The sequence below is a fragment of the Zalophus californianus genome, chromosome 3 (genome assembly GCF_009762305.2).
Source record: "Zalophus californianus isolate mZalCal1 chromosome 3, mZalCal1.pri.v2, whole genome shotgun sequence".
NCBI lineage: Eukaryota > Metazoa > Chordata > Mammalia > Carnivora > Otariidae > Zalophus > Zalophus californianus.
In genome coordinates, this window is record NC_045597.1 from 97,165,662 (window position 1) to 97,181,400 (window position 15,739).

Genomic DNA, 15,739 nt, shown 5'->3' on the forward strand with positions numbered 1-15,739 from the left:
TTAGAAGAACAAATAAAGAAGTTAATAGGGAATCTGATTCTGGGAAAACTAGTCAATAGAATGACATCAGTTCCTTACCAGATCTCTTGGAATGGATTCAGATGACTATAACCTGAGGGGTCAGAAATCTAAAATAATAGAAACTCTTGACATTGATAAAACCATTTCAGTGTGTGTGTATGGGTATGGCTGTGTGTGTTTGTAAACTGGGAGTGAGTACTGAGGATTAGATGATAAAATGTGACTGGAAACTCTACACTTACAGAAAAAAATTGGCAACTTTGGTAATTGGGAGAGAACACAACTGGTGGTCATCAGTTATCTTTTAAGGAACAAAAACAGCAATGAGAGCAATGAGGCACCCTCTGGTTGTTTCCTGAGTCAAGAGCATTAACAGGAGATAACCAGAATTAGAAATGAAAAGCTAAGGGTACTTCTTGGTTTCTATACCTGGTGGATATTTATTAAGATAAGGGGAAATTTCAAGAAATAGCAAGTTAAGAGATTTCAGAGGTTGTACACTAACAGTTTAGAGACAGATTATGAAATTTAGATCATTAGTATTAATTTGAATTATATCTACCAAGTATTTCATATGAGGATATCATGATGGCATTTTTTTGAATTCCTTTTTCTTTAACTGAAACCCAAAAGCATAATTTTTTCTTTGCTCTTTGAAAAGAAAAAACATCTCTGCTCTGCTAGTCTTTAAAAATATCCTATTTCTTAGGGGCACCTGGGTGGCTCGGTCATTGAACATCTGCCTTTGGCTCAGGTCATGATCCCAGGGTCCTGGGATTGAGCCCCACATGAGGCTCCCTGCTTGCAGGAAGCCTACTTCCCCCTCTCCCATTCCCCCTGCTGTGTTCCTTCTCTCGCTTTGTCTCTCTCTGTCAGATAAATAAATAAAATCTATTTTATATATATATATGTGTGTGTGTGTACACATATATATATATATCCTATTTCTTAGAACCCTGGAACTTAAACATTGGAAAAAGATCTCAAAAATACCCCTGTAGTTCTGCTGTTTTAATCTTATTAATAGAACCCTTTTGGAGATTCAATGGTCCTTAGAAATCACCCTTAGAATCTTCTGCTTTATTTGAAATGATTGGATAATGGGTACCTTTTATGGATTTATTCCCCTCAGAGATTACTTTTATACTACTAACTTATGTTTTTATTTAGGATGGTTGAGAGATGGGATATTATAGTTAAATAAATGTTATGGTAAATTATTACTAGATACTGGTATCATCCAAGTGTAATGATTTGTTTATTTATGTATTCCAGGAGCCCTGTATATGATCTCCCTTAAAAAGTGACCATAAATTAACTGTCCTATAGCAACTCCCTGTACGTCCTAATGCCAAAGGGCTTCCTACTTAGATTTTCCTACTTGTGACTATCTCTCCTTTTGGACTTCCTGCCATAGTTGACCCAGATATGAAGTTAATCACTTTTCTTATTCATCTCAAATTTGATCTTATCTATAGCCAACAGTCTTAGTTACCAAGTCTAAAGAGTCAAGTTTAAGAAAATATGCATTAACGCTAAAAACTTCTTGAAGTATAGTTTAGATTTCAAAATACTATGTAAATAATTTTAGCAGTGACTACTATTTGATTTTATCCTCTTTTTTAAAAAATTTTTTACCTAATTTCTATGTTTTATCCCCTAACTCACTAGTTTTTGTTAAGTTCAAGTGTTTATATTTGGATTTTGCCACGGACACATGACACTAGGAGTATTTAGCATATGACATTAACAAAAGATATAACCAATTAAAATGCATCAAGCTTCTATAGAAATTGCTATCTTATTCAGAAAAAAAAACAAAAATCTATCATGTTTATGAATATGCCTGATCAATCTACATATAAACAGTGACCTTTTATATTTTCCTGGTTCTGTGTTAAATCTTAGAGATAATCAATGGATGTATCAAAATCCCTCCTAATCCCTAAATCAAAGTAGGGGGCTTTTGGCTAAAGAAATTCAAAATACTTTTAAGAAAACTATTTATTTCACCACTTCAAAATAAGCAACTACCTGGATCAGTTATGTAAAAGTAAAGAATTATGACCCAGACACTGTGCTAAGTCTTTTGTATGTTATACCTTCTCTCTTTTACTACTACTGAAATTCATATTACCAGATCACTAAACTATTGTACTGGGCTATTCATCACTGAACTTATATGCTGACATCACGTGTACGATCCCTACTCAACACCAATAAGATAGAGATAGAAAGAAGCAAGTGCAAATCCTAGGAAAATCTTTATAACAAAAGAGTTGGGTCCTCAGTGGATAAAGTATTTACAAAGTAACCTCAGGCATTAAAAGGGAAGTAAAAGAGTCAGTCCATGTTTTACACTGGCCAGAGAGGAAATATAAACCCTTTTATTCTGTCTTGTCGTTTGTCTACAAATTTGTTGTTCTTTGTTAAGATGCTATATAATCCCAAGTTCTAACCACTTCTTTGAGTTATTCATCACTGAGCTTCTCCTTTATATATGTGAACTACATGTATGAATAAATTGCTTGCTTTTCTCTTGTTAATCTGTCTTTTGTGAGTCTAATTTGCAGGGTCCTGGGGAACCTAAGAGAGTAGAGGAAAAAGGTTTGTTTCCTCCCCTACAATATAAAATACAGAGTTTAAATAATATCAGAGTGAATTAGTTAATCTTATTAAGAGAAAAATCTTACCGAGATTACCAGAAACATATATTTGTTTAAAGTAAAACTCTAATTTCTTCCATAGAACTGATCTCATAAGATATCTATTTGGAAATATTTGGCAAACATAATTAAATATAGTCACTCTTTATAATTCAAAGCATTACATCTGAATTTGTTAAAAATAAATCTGTGGTGGTTGAAATGGTTTCTGTGTTAAGGAATAAAAGTGAATGGAAAAGACTGTTTTCAGGTAACTTTTTGTGGAGATACACTGAAAGGTGGTCATGGTATACAAAGGCATACAATCAACCAAAGATTTTGGCCCTTCCTTTTCTTTCTTTCTCTCTCTCTCTCTCACTCTCTCTCTCTTTCTTTCTTTACCAATCAATCAAACAGTTTTAAGAGATTGTCTAGTCAATCTCTGAGATGTCTTATATGCAATCTCACTATGGCTAATTTCTGCTTCTTTGTCTTCAACCTCTATCCTTTCCTTTAAGAAAACCCTTTCCCATACAAAAACTTAATTTTTTTCTTACTTCATCTGACTGAAATGGTTTCTCTACAGACATGGTATTTTTCTTCGAAATTGCTTGCTTTCATTCACACTTGGTACATATTTTAAAATTTAGACATATGAATATACATATAAAACATAAGATACAGCCTTGGTTAAAAGTCACTAGTGATATTTACTCATTTTTTTCTTTCAATATTTTAGATTCATAATGATGAATCTTTACTTTATAAAAACTTGGACTTAAATGATTATCTTTGATACCTCATCTATTTATGTAAATTCCGTAGTTTCACTGATCTATTTTTTCAAAAGAAAGGTTGCTCACATAATAAGTCATATTTTTCAGACTAAAGTGTTCCATTTGGAAACTAGGAAAATAAGGAATCCACTCTTTTCACATAGAATCAATGAGCTCAACTGCATTTTCTTTCTTTTTTTTTTAAAGATTTTATTTGACACAGAGAGAGCAAGAGAGAGAGACAGAGAACAAGCACAAGCAGGGGACAGCAGGAACGGCAGGCAGGGGAGAAGCAGGCTCTATGCTGAGCAAGGAGCCTGATGCAGGACTCGATCCCAGGACCCTGGGATCATGACCTGAGCCAAAGGCAGACATTTATCCGACTAAGCCACCCAGGTGCCCTCAACTGCATTTTCAATGATTTATTTATTTATTTATTTATTTAGAGATTTTATTTCTTTATTTGAGAGAGAGAGAATGAGAGATAGAGAGCATGAGAGGGAAGAGGGTCAGAGGGAGAAGCAGACTCCCCACTGCGCAGGGAGCCTGATGTGGGACTCGATCCCGGGACTCCATGGTCATGACCTGAGCCGAAGGCAGTCGCTTAACCAACTGAGCCACCCAGGCACCCCTCAGTGATATATTTAAGAGCTGGGATAAGGCTATCCTGCTGCAAATCACAAATTTTACTCCATGTCTAAATGTTCAACTGCACATGAAATCATAAATCATATTTTCAGTATATGTGTTTGAATGTAGTTTTCACTAATTCAAGTAGGCCTCTCCTTTCAGAAAATCAAAACATCTTTATGGAGTACCTTCTGAATGTCAATTCCTACTAAATCTCAGGGGTTCAACGATGTATAAAGATGATGTCTTTACTCAAGGATCTCACAGATTGTATTTGCATATTTAAGCTTTCTTTTGAGCTCTGGGGGAAAGTATGCTCTCACAGCTTAAGATTTATGCTGCAAATTGAGTAGTTCTTTCATAATGTCTGATTGGATAATGCTATTTCTTTTTTGAACAAACGATTTCTGCTTGCATATAAAAATGTGTTAAAGAGGCAAAATTCTAATAACAATTTCATTTTATTAATAATGGAGGAAAATATTCATTTGCAGAGAAAAACAGTTCAGGTCACTTCCAATCCCTTTATCCTCTCTTTTCATCCTTTTCTGGGGTTAAACTTACCTAAATAAATGTGTGTGTGTGCAATATATAAATATATATTTTAAATATACACATTTTATATATTTATATATAAGTACATAAATATAAATATATATAAATACATAAAAATGTATTTTTACAGGAATGATATTTTTACAGGAATAGTATTTAAAATATTTAATTACAAGTAAGGCATGTTCACTAAAGTCAGAATTTTTCCTGAGCAAATGAACAGGTATCGGCGCCTGGGTGGCTCAGATGGTTAAGCATCCACCTTCGGCTCAGGTCATGGTCCTGGGGTCCTGGGATCGAGTCCCGCATTGGTTTCTCCCTCTGCCTCTGCTTCTCCCCCTGCTCATGTTCTCTCTCTCTCTCTCTCTCTGTGTGTGTCTCAAATGAATAAATAAATCTTTAAAAAAAAATGAACAGGTATCATTTATAACTGCAATAATTATCAGTTAAATACTAGCCCTAGTTTTAGCAAATGGAGTTTGGGCTATCAATACATCATCACTGACATCAAGCAGCAGAGTCGCACTACAAGAGTTATTTTTTTCTAATTCATGTTACTTTGGGCAGGAGAATTTTGAAAGGATGTCAGTAACATAGTTTTAGAATGTCTCTGAACATTTGCACAAAAATAAATACATGTGTCAGGAGAGCAAAACAATCATATGGCCAGCATCCACAACAAAATTAAGTGACAAGGCACATCCATAGTCCCCAAAATGTAAGTGGAACAACAACAACAAAAACAATAAAAGACCTGTGTTGTATGCAGTAGTATAGAAGGCAGCAGAAGGAAGGAGAAGGTAATTTGGAGGTCCCACTGGAGAGCTTAAGGGAGCAAGGTAAGAACAGTTGCAGGCAATGGAAAGTGGCTTCAAGTCTCCAATGAGTGGGAGAATTGACTGTTCTGAGGTAAAGTCAAATGGTGCTACAGTATTTGGGGATCTCTGAACTCTTGAAATGACCCGCTAAAATTTTCTTTCAGGACAAAGCCCTCAAATTATGAAAAACTGTTGAGGTCTATTTGTAACTGATGTATTATTTTGTCACATCATGAATTGGCCATTTTGGAAATACTGGTTCACAAAATTAGGCAATTCTTACAGATATTTATACATTTCATCATATGATATCAAAAATCACATTCTTAATAATCTCACCCCAAAATTCTTACATGTTGAGAAGCTGTCAAGATTATGGTGGCAGATAACTAAGTTTTCCTAAAGTTTAATGTTCATTTGAAAGTAGAGATTTTTTTATGGGTAACAAATACAATTAGATTTTCTCTTGAAATTACAGGCTGAGTTTGTTATTTTTCAAAAAATATTTCTTTAAAATATCCAAATCTGAATGACCGTAATTTATTTGTCAGCCATTTTTTTTTTCAAGTAAAAATGGTGTTTCATCAAAAAAGTAACTAGTTCAGCTTTCAAATCACACAACGGAACAAAACAAACACTTTTCCTGAAGACACTCATTATACTTTGGTATGCAGGAAAAGTGCTTATGCATATTGCTTATTTTATCACATCAAATATTAAAAGGACATATCCTTGGTTGACATTTCATGAAGCTAATATTTTTCAATTGCTTCAACAAAAACACTCTTTAAAGAAACTGGTTTTGGTTCTTTTCTTTCCTGTAAGTGTAAGACAATGAAGAATACAATGCCTACTAGTTCTATTTGGTGTCACTGCTTTGTTTGCAAAATGCCAGCATTTTTAATGCCCCAACCCCACTGATTTTGCATCAGCAGTAAAATGTTAATGTGGTTATTCTTGGATAAATTATTATATATGTATGTATGTATATATGTATACACACACACACAAACACATACACACACACACATATATCTATATATATAGAATCAGCACTACTTGTGTTTGTTGCCAAGAATTCACACAGAAATCTTCTAAAACTAGCTAGTGCTGATACAGGAAAAATATAAGCAAAATAATAACAAAGTAGATTAAAGCTGCATATTTTTAAAATAAATTTCAAGAAATTAAGAAAATACTATAAAATTGAAGTAATAGCATATATTAGAATTAGATAAACTCATCATGAGGTAATTGGAGAAAAGGAAGATTAATTTGAAAAGGTACTGAAAGAATTTAGAGAAGTTTTAAAAGAATTAAAATAAATTATTTCAGAAATGAAGAATTGATGAAACACAAAAGTGAATAAACATGAAAAATTGTTTAAGGTAAATAAAAGATGTAAAGGGAAGAAATTTCAAAATGAATTAAAGATATAAAAAATGATTTGATTAATATAACATAAGCAAAGAAGAGTCAATTTATATTTAATAATAATCCAGGAAGAAGAAAACTAAAGCAATAGAAAATTATTAAATTTATACTACAATTTACAATTGGAAAAGCTTAACTAAATATGAAAAGTAGGTTTTAACTATTATTTAACTATTAATTAAACAGACACACTGTGTATCTGGAAAGCCAACCCACAGACATAAATTCTAATAAAATTATTAAACTTAAGATATATTATGGGAGAAAACTGTTTAGACATCCAGGTCCCAAATAACATAGCAACAACTTTTATAAAGCAGATATTACAGAAGATAAAAAAAAAAAGGGACAGATACAGACTACAGACTACTAACAGGAGACTCTAATGCATCTCTCTCAACCCAAGACAGATGAAGTGAGCAAAATATTAGTAATAATATAAAAAAATTTAAGAATTACAGGGTAGCAGAATATGCTACCCTAAAACATGCCACTCTGATGTAAGGATTATTTTGAGATGAAGACAAATGAGAAGTAACAGATACAGAAAAAGCTCTCTGTATTCCCCCTATTTGCGAAAAACAGGACTAAATTTTTAAAGGTGTCCTCCCACCTGCCCCTCCTCTCTACCAAGAAAGACAAATGTTCATTACTGGCTATAAATTAAGACCCTTTATAGGCCAATAATACTTATATATATAAAACAGTGAACTCCAGTTCTGAAATTAAGCTTTCTTTATTACCAAATGACCATATCTTAGATTACAAGGAATAACTCATAATTCAAATAATATAATTTAAATAATGTTCTATCATTACTGTGTAATGACACCAGACATTATTTTAAAACAAGTCTTTACCACTATAATATTTTTGTAAAAAGCCATACATATTCTATTAAAAAATTCATTGATCAAAAAGTCAATTAAAAATTTGCTGATTTAATAGTAATAAAACATGACATAGAAGCAATGAGATACGGTAGCAAAAGTGCTTAGTAAAGGAAAATTTTCAGCATTAAAACCAAACAAAAATGCATGAGTAAAACAATCAAGTCAAAAGTCAAAGAAGAATAATAAAGTCCACAAAAATAATGTACAGAGAATAATCTAATAAAATGAAAGGATAAATTAATGAGTTAGAAACCAGGAAAACAGTAGAGGAAATAAAAATATCAAAATACTGCCTCTTGGAGGGGGAGGCAAACTAGAAAACTCATAGATAATTTAATTTAAAAAAGCAAACAAAAAAGACAAACACAAAATCAGAAATGATATTGCATATCATTCAAAATTATGTAAGGAAAAACAAAACAACGGAAATATAAACCACTTTGAACAAATATATCCAAATAAATGGTTACATCCTAGATGAAGTAATTTTGAAAATCCCTGGTAATAAAAGTTTGAATCAAATTAGAGATAGAAAGACTAGAGACCAAGATGGCTATAAAAAAAATAAATACAGCCCCCTGACACACACACATATACACACTCACACAAATAAAGCAAAAATGAAGTAGGCTGAGAGGTTTTCTTAAGAAATTTCTTAAAAAAAAAAAAACTTTTAAATATCAGTATTGCCAATGTACCTTAAATCATTCCAGAACATGGAAACATAAGCAAAAATGTCCACAATTCCTTTATGAAGCAAGCATAATACTGATTCAAAAACCAGAGAAAAAAATCATACCCAGGAAAGAAAACTATATACCAATCTCACTTTTAAATATCAAGAGAATTTAATATTATATTTGAAACTTACATAGCATTACTCCACTGTTTCAAGGCACTCAATATTAGGAAATCTATCCACAATCCATATTAAAATATCTAACAAGAAAAAAACGATCCTCTCGATACCATAAGATATAGGACAATATTCAATACCTGTGTAGGCTGAATGTACTAAAAAAAATCTCAACCCAATAATTATCCTCTCTCTTAATGGGGAAACACCATACTCTCCCATTAAAATTACAAACAAGACAAGGACATCCCATATTATATTCAGCAAATGTGAATGGGCTAGTGAAAGCAATTAGAGGCATAAAAATTAAAGAGAAAGAGGTAAAAGTACGTCTACTTGTTATGTATCAACAATCTCCTAAAACAATCACAGTAAACCTATCCTGAAAATTAAGTAATTTTGTAAAGTGGTTGGTTCAAAAAGCAACACAGAAAAATCAATAGACTTTATGGACACAAAGAAAAACCAATTCTAGGGTGCCTGGGTGGCTCAGTTGGTTAAGCGACTGCCTTCGGCTCAGGTCATGATTCTGGAGTCCCAGGATCGAGTCCCGCATCGGGCTCCCTGCTCAGCGAGGAGCCTGCTTCTCCCTCTGACCCTCCCACCTCTCATGTGCTCTCTCTCTCTCATTCTCACTCTCTCAAAATAAATAAATAAATAAATCTTAAAAAAAAATTTATAAAAAAAAAGAAAAACCAATTCTAAGAAAGAGAAGAAACTATTTACTATATCAAACAAACGAGAAAAGAAAATAGATAAAAATAGGCTAAAATAAGATGTGTCAATCCACATGAGCTGAACTACAGAACACTTCTGAATGAAACATAAATCCAAACATGCTGTGTTCTTACTTAGGGAGGATCAGCTTTATAAAGATATTACTTCTCCTGAAGTTAATTTATAAATTTAACACAATGCCTCCAAATAGTGGGTATTACCATTATTATATTATTGCAATATGTACCAGTAATAAAGCATGAGGAATACATCCTGATAATCTTACAGAGTGATCGCTGGGATTTATTTTTGAGTGAAAATTTTAGGTGGAGAAATGTATTTTAATATGTTACTGTTTAAGAAGCTAGAGATTAGTATCATCTATGCATATTTTTTCAAATCATACTATTAAAATGAATATATAATCCATTATTTGTAAGGGGTATGTACGGGAGGAGAATAAATAGAGTGAAGAATAGGATCTAATTTTTATTTCTTTTTATATATATTTAATTTTTAATCATCCAAATGTTAGATTATATACAACAAAGTTGAGAGTAATAAGCAGTGCTTAAATACTTAAAGAAAAATAAAACCAATAATTCTAACTTTATATTGAGTATAAAGTACAAGTATACTGAATGGACTTTTTTTCCAAATGATTTTTAAATACATTAATTTATCTCTATACTCCAAGGATTAGAAAAAACAAAAGTAAATAAACTAAGTAATATGATTTACTAATTTTATTATTAGTGGCAAGTCTGACATGTTTTCCCTGAGACTGCAATGTTGAATTATAGGTTAAAATAAATGAGTAATTATTTAGTTTTACTAAATGGGTACTGAAAGCATAACATTTTATTTTTTTTAATTTATTTTCTTGCTCTGTCCACTGAAAAAGCCTAGAAACAATGATCAATCCAATAGCACTGTGCACTTCTATTGCTCAAATTATAATGTGTAAATACAATTATACACTGTAAAGAAGAGAGCTCCAAGTCCAGGGAAAGAAATACAAAAAAAGTCATAACATTTTGTCTTAACACAAAGAAAAGAAGCTGTCACAGGCTACCTGGATTATAACAAAAGAACTCAGGAATGAACTTAAGGATCAGCTCAAACAGTATAAAAAAGGCATGTTACAAGCATCAGTTTGGATAATAACTTCAAACGGTTAAAACCCATACCACATGTTTAAATTTGTAAGTTTCTAATAATTTTAAAACTAAAAGAATTCCTCAGAAAATTTCGAGAATGATAGGAAATCAATTAATCATTTTGAAAAGTTTTAAATCAAGGGGAAAACTGAGGCATTTGTCCTGCCTTTCCTACGTGTACTATAAGAAAAGGTTTGATGGCAATAAATTTTCTTTATAGGAAATTTTAAATTAACTAAGAAGGAAGAGATGTAGAATTTCAAACTTTGGGATACTTAACAAATGGACCAAAAATGTTCATAAAAAAGTTTGTAAGAACACAAAGAAACAATATCTTAGACAAAAAGACCCACATAAGGGGAAAAATTACTTGCAAATCACATATCTGATAAGAGATCAATATCAGAATATTAAAAGCCTCTTAAGCGTCTGCCTTCGGCTCAGGTCATGATCCCAGGGTCCTGGGATCCAGCCCCACATCAGGCTCCCTGCTCCGCGGGAGGCCTGCTTCTCCCTCTCCCACTCCCCCAGCTTTTGTTCCCTCTCTTGCTGTGTTTCTGTCAAATAAATAAATAAAATCTTAAAAAAAAAAACTCTTAAAAATAACCCAGGGGCACCTGGGTGGCTCAGTCAGTTAAGCCTCTGCTTTTGGCTCAGGTCATGTTCCCAGGATCCTGGGATCCAGCCCGGAGACCAACTCCCTGCTCAGAGGACAGTCGGCTTCTCCCTCTCCCACTGCCCCTCCACCCGGGCTTGTGCTCTCTCTCTTTCACTTGCTCTCTCTCTCTCGAATAAATAAATAAAATCTTAAAAAAAAAAACCTTAGAAAGTGGCAACCATTCTGGCTGGACATTTCTCTAAAGAAGGTAGACAAATGGCCAATAAGTAAATGAAAAGATTCTCAGTATCATTAGGCATCAGGTAAATGCCAATCAAAATCACAAGATACTTCACACTCACTAGGACGGCTGGAGACTTTCAAATTGCTGGTAGTAATGTAAAATAGTACAGTCACTTTGGAAAACTGTTTGGCAGTTCCTCACAAGCTAAACCAGTTCCCATATGACCAAGTAACTCCCCTCCTAGGTACATAGCCAAGACAGTTGAAAACATGTCCACACAAAACCCTGAATATTTATAGTAACATATTCATAATAGTCCCAAAGCGACAAAATACCAAATGTCTACCAACTGCTGAGTGGGTTAAGAAAATGTGGTATATACATTGGGACATATAATGGGGAATCTCTCAGCCACAAAAAAAGAATTAAGTACCACATGCTACAACACGGATCTACTTTGAAAATATTATGGCAAGTGAAAGAAGCCAATCACTAAAGTCCACATATTGTATGATTCCATTTATACTAAATTTCCAAGATTGGCAAAACCACACAAAAAGAAAACAGACTAGTGATTGTCAGGAGCTTAGGGAAAAGTGGACAGGGAGGTGACAGCAGAAGGTTATAAGGTTTCTTTCTGGGATGATAGAAATATTCTGAAAACAATGGCAATATTTGCATGACTTTGTAAATATACTAAAAACCACTGTATTGTACACAGTAATTTTTTTAAGTTTATTTATTTAAGTAATCTCTACACCAAGTTGGGGCTCAAACTCATGCCCACAAGATCAAGAGTCATATACGCTGCCGACTGAGCCAGCCAGGCGCCCAGGATTGCACACTTGAAAACATCATCTGTATGGTTTTATGAATTATACAGATTAAAAAATAAATTTAAGCAGAAGGTCATAGAAAGAGTTGAGATATCCGGGTCTTTTCAGCGTTCAAAAAAAGTCACAGTTTACCGATCACAAATAGAAAATGACAGGATTAAAATCTTTTCAATAGATTAACATGAAGATCAGATCAAGGATGTAGTCTTCTATTGCTACAGATGGTCTTAAATTAGCTACCAATATTTTGAGTGATAGAGAAAGAACTTCTCATAGCCGATTCCTCCAAAGATTTGCGTACATTCTTAAACTGTGCTTTAAAAAGAATGTAGGTTTAGTTACTGACTTCAGACCTGTTTGAAAGTAAATATATTATTTTTAATACTAAAAATATGTAAGCCTGTATTAAACAGCATGTGACTATATATAGACTTGGAAGGCATTTGGACTCCCAACTGTCATAGGCAAGAGGCTAGGGGAGCTGTGCTATTCTCCAAGCGGACTTACCCATTATTTCCCTTTCCAAATGGGACTATTTATTTTTGTTATCTCATCCTTGTCCACTGTTGTGTGAACACAGAACTGATTATTTTAAATTTTAAGTCTTCAGACCTTATTGTGGGTATCATTTTATGACTTAGAACAGATTTTGACTCACTCTGATTACCAGCCCTGCAGCTCCGAGACGGACAGACCTTCAGCAGCGCCTGCGCTCTGGGGCTTAACAGGTTCCGAGAATTTCAAAATGGTGCCCGACAGTGTGGCATTAGCAAGTCAGAGTGAGATCGCAAAACCGGCGTCCACCAGTGTCTCTGTGGCTGGAGAGAGTTCTCAACAAGTTCCCGCCCCTGCCACAGACACTTTAGGATTAGTAAGTGTGTCTCCTTCACATATTCTTTAGGTGCTTTTCAGAGGGGATTTTACGCTGCGTCCTGGTGCAGGTAAGTAGTTGCATGGGCCCTTTAAGAGGAGGTTCTCATTTCCCTAAATTCTGTGGTTTTCCTCTGTGTAATTCCCGTTATGTCTTCAGAGCCAGGAGTATGGGTGCTCCGCTCTGTGCAGGATGTAGGGATTGGAGTGCCTCATGTGGAGCACAGAGCCCTTGCTTTTCAGGGAAAAGTGCTGTATTCTGGAGATCCCTTCCGATCATAGATTGCTACGCCTGGAATGTTTTTTTGTTTGGAGGGTTTTTTTGTTTTGCTTTTTGTTTGTTTTTCATATTTTGTTTTTTGATGAGACCCTATGTCTTTTACCCCTTTGGATGCTGCCCTTTTACCGTTTGCTGTGAAGACTCAGTTCATCCAGTTTCCAAGTCCTTTTATTTTCTTCTATTTTTTATGGTTTTTTTTTTGAGAATGCGTGCACTCGCACCGGCGTGATTGTGCGTGTGCGCATGCCCATGTGCATGCGGGAGGCGGGGAGAGAATCTTAAGTAGCCTCCACGCTGAGCCGGGAAGCTCACTTGGGCCTCCATCTCGGGACCCTCGGATCGTGACCTGAGCCAAAACCTAGAGTCTGTGGCTTAACTGAGCCATCCAGACACCCCTTCAAGTCTTTTTTTGAGGAAATTGCTGCATATGTCGGTGTGATTTTGTTTTGTCTGTGGGAGGAGGTGAGTGCAGGCTCTGTCTATACTATCATCTTGAACCCTAACCTCCCAGAAATCCTGCGCTCTGTGCTGGAAAGGATTGGGATTATGTCCCTTGGGGTGGGGTCCATTGTGCTCTGTGTAATGGGGAAAATCAAAGGAGTCCTTGAAGTGTATCATGTTCAGAATTGTGGACTGAGCCGGCGATAGTTAGCACTCCCTAAATGCTACATTTATTTCCCTGAGTGTTCCAATCTCTTTGCTGTTAGGTTGGACACAGCTGTCCAAAAAAACTGACTACAGGCAGGTGTGATGGGTATTACTTCAGAGAGATGGCAATTGAAAGCTTCTGTTGGGTGTCTCCTTCAGCCCGGAGGTTACAGCCTGGAGACGTGTTTCAGATAACAGGTGAGAGTAAAACCATATATATGACACCTGCCGTATATAAAACATGTGAGTGAGAAAGCTTTATTTAACATTTTTTCTTTCATTGCACTAATGAGTGTGTCTTACTGTAACTAATCCATTGGCTTACAGTAACTCAACTTTATTAAGCTTACAGTTTCCGTATATAAAAATTGGGATAGTGATTGTACTTAATTCCTGCAACCGCTTTAAAGGTGAAATCTGTTAATGAGCTTATCCTGGTGTTACTGAAACTCAAGTTCAGCTTCCTGTCTCTAGAAAATCCTTTACTCAAAAGATGAGTTTTGATTGGAAAGGAATATGAGCTTTACTCAGGAAGCCGGCAAGGAGATGGTGGACTCTTATCCAAAGACCAACTCCAAGCTTTCTCTCTGGCCCAGGGATTTTTAAAGGGATTTAGGGCAGTTAATCAGTAAGGGGAGTGCAGTGGTCATAATATTTCTTGATTCCCAATTTTTTTTTTTTTAAATCGGTGTTCTTCTTTCAGGGGTTATCTGGACTGAGAAACAGTTGTCAAGAAATGGCAGGACTTTACTACAAAATTCCCTAAATTGATAGTGGGACAGGTATCTGCATACAGACTCACTGCTATCCAGTGTGACGATGGGCTGTGGAGTCCTTTGACTTGGGAAAAAACCAGTAAATTCATTATGGGATGATTATTCAAAGGGAGCAGGTCCAAGGGAATAGCATAGACCATAAGGAACATTACAAATGACTCAGTGAAAATCAAAACGTGATTGAATATGCTGATACTTTTTAGTGAATGATGACTCTTTTAGCTATAACATTTGAACTAAAATACCCATTTATACATTTGACATGTTAATTGTTTTATTTTCTGTTTTTTAAGAAAAGGATCCTAATGTAACAAACAGCACAGTACCTGGCACATAGTAGGCACAAAGTATCTTTTAGTTATTACATGATTTGAAGTCAACCTTGATGTTGAAATTTACCATTTATCCTGGGCAAGAGAATTTACAACTTGTTCTCCCCAGAGGCTCACAATCCAGTTACATCATACAGATCATTAAAAGTCACACATGGTATCCTAAAGGGATCCAGAGTTGGAGTCTAATGACAATTACTCCCATTAAAAGTGCATATGAATGGGGAGGCTGTGTTACCTGTGTTTCCTTTGCTTTTCTCATTGGAATATGCCTTATGTAATCCATCAATCAGGAGAATTAATGGTGTGACTAGCAATTCAGGCCATACGGAGATAATCAAGGCATCATAAATCTTGTTAGAGCAAATAAAGCCTGCAAAATGGGACTGCTAGCACAGCAATCAAATTTCAAAACTGCCTGCCTACACTAAAAACTGTGTCAAAAATAAAGAGCAAAGGTGAAAAGAGAAAATGTCATCTAGGAAAAAGTGTACCAAATCTTAGGAACAGAGGGTGGAACAGATTTTGGGGGTCTTCTGGGAGGAAAAGTGAGACACCTTCAAACAAAGGATCTGTGTAAACACCCTCCCCCCAACTCCCCCATCCTCAGTGCTCAGTGCCTTGAGCTGCCTCTACTGAAAATATCAGCA

The 15,739-nt window shown here is 34.9% G+C and overlaps 1 long non-coding RNA gene across 1 annotated transcript in view; it reads right to left on the minus strand.

Moving 5' to 3' along the window:
* LOC113919309 overlaps positions 1-12,891 on the minus strand; it is a 37,421-nt gene extending 24,530 nt beyond the window's left edge. The window contains exon 1 of the long non-coding RNA XR_003518951.1: positions 12,842-12,891. This is a non-coding gene — a long non-coding RNA (uncharacterized LOC113919309). The remainder of the gene's footprint in view (positions 1-12,841) is intronic.
* Between the last annotated feature and the right edge of the window lie 2,848 nt (positions 12,892-15,739).